Raw genomic sequence first — 1,579 nt, forward strand, 5'->3', positions numbered from 1 at the left:
CTATCACCCGAGCCTGGGAGGCTCACTCGTATGGCTATCGTCTTCCCCTACTCATTATACTATTTTCGACTAGCGGGGCTAGTCCGATTTATTTTAGCCAGCGGGGCTGGTTTTATTTCCTTGAGTATCAGAGTTTCAACCTTTTCTTTGAATCGTTTGTGACTAGCGGGGCTAGTCGGTTTTCATGAGCGGAACTCCTCTTGTTTTATTTTCGTTAATCATTGCATGCATCGGGAATTTTTAAAGAAATAAATGTGGGAAAGTATAAAATCCCTTTTGTTTGAAATTGTTTATTTTTGTCCACTCACGCTAACGTTTTTATGTACTTATCCCTGGGCCCTTCCGTTTCAAATGCCCAGTTTGCAGGCAAATTAGTGGAGGTCGGGCGTACATGACATTTGAGGCATAATTGTCACCACTTCCGCATTGTAGGATCCCTTGATCCTTTACTCTACTTTTTATTTCCTTGTGTATTAGTATTGCTCTGATAACCTTTGGGATTGGTATCGTTAAGTTGAGTTTTGTGTTTTGCGAGTTGGGGAATGTTGTGAAATAGGGAGCAGGGTGGCTCCAGGAGTATAAGGTTGGTTTGCTTGAAGTGCTTTGTGTGTTTCTACAGGTTTTGGGTAGTCCATTTTTAGGGGAAATTTTGCCAAAATTTTGGTAGAATTTCTTCTAAGGTGGGCCCCGCAGGACTACTTCGGATTAAAAGGTGAAATTCGGGGCGGGTCCTGTCAACAGTTGTTAGGACAAGTGAATCAGGTCAATGGAGTAGAGAATGCTAAGGAAACAGTGTGGCTATGGCATAGTCGTTTGGGTCATCTATCTTTTAGTTATCTTAAGAAACTACAACCTCATTTGTTTTCGGTTGTTAGTGATTCTGATTTTCATTGTGATGTATGTGAATTGGCTAAAAGTTATAGAATTTCGTATTCACCTAGTCTTAATAAAAGCCCCATTCCATTTATGAAGATTCATTTAGATGTCTGGGGTCCTGCCAAGATCCCTTCTCTTTCTGGAGCTCGGTATTATGTGACTTTTATTGATGATTGTACTCGTATGACTTGGGTATCTTTGTTAAAGAACAAGAGTGATGTATGTTCCATGTTCCAAGATTTTCATAAAATGGTGTCCACGCAATACCAACAATCTATTCGTATTTTCCAGTCTGACAATGGTGGTGAATATGCCAATGGCCCTATGCAGGAGTTTATGCAATCTCATGGAATTCGACATCAAACTTCAAACCCTTATACTCCTCAACAGAATGGATTGGCAGAAAGAAAGAATCGATAGTTACTTGAAGTTGTCCGTGCTTCTTTGTTTGGCATGCATGTACCTCGTGAATATTGGGGAAAAGCTGTGAAGTCTGCCGCCTACCTCATTAATCGTACTCCTTCTCGGGTAATTGAATTTCAAAATCCTCAGCAGACACTTCAGAAACTTCTGTCACTTCCGTCGCTACCAAATCTTGAACCTCGCGTGTTTGGGTGCGTAGCCTATGTTCACATTCCCAAGCCTCAACGCAGCAAGCTTGATCCTCGTGCCCGTAAGTGTATGTTTGTTGGTTATGCAGAAT

This window comes from Rosa chinensis, chromosome 2, assembly GCF_002994745.2.
Source record: "Rosa chinensis cultivar Old Blush chromosome 2, RchiOBHm-V2, whole genome shotgun sequence".
NCBI classification, from domain to species: domain Eukaryota; kingdom Viridiplantae; phylum Streptophyta; class Magnoliopsida; order Rosales; family Rosaceae; genus Rosa; species Rosa chinensis.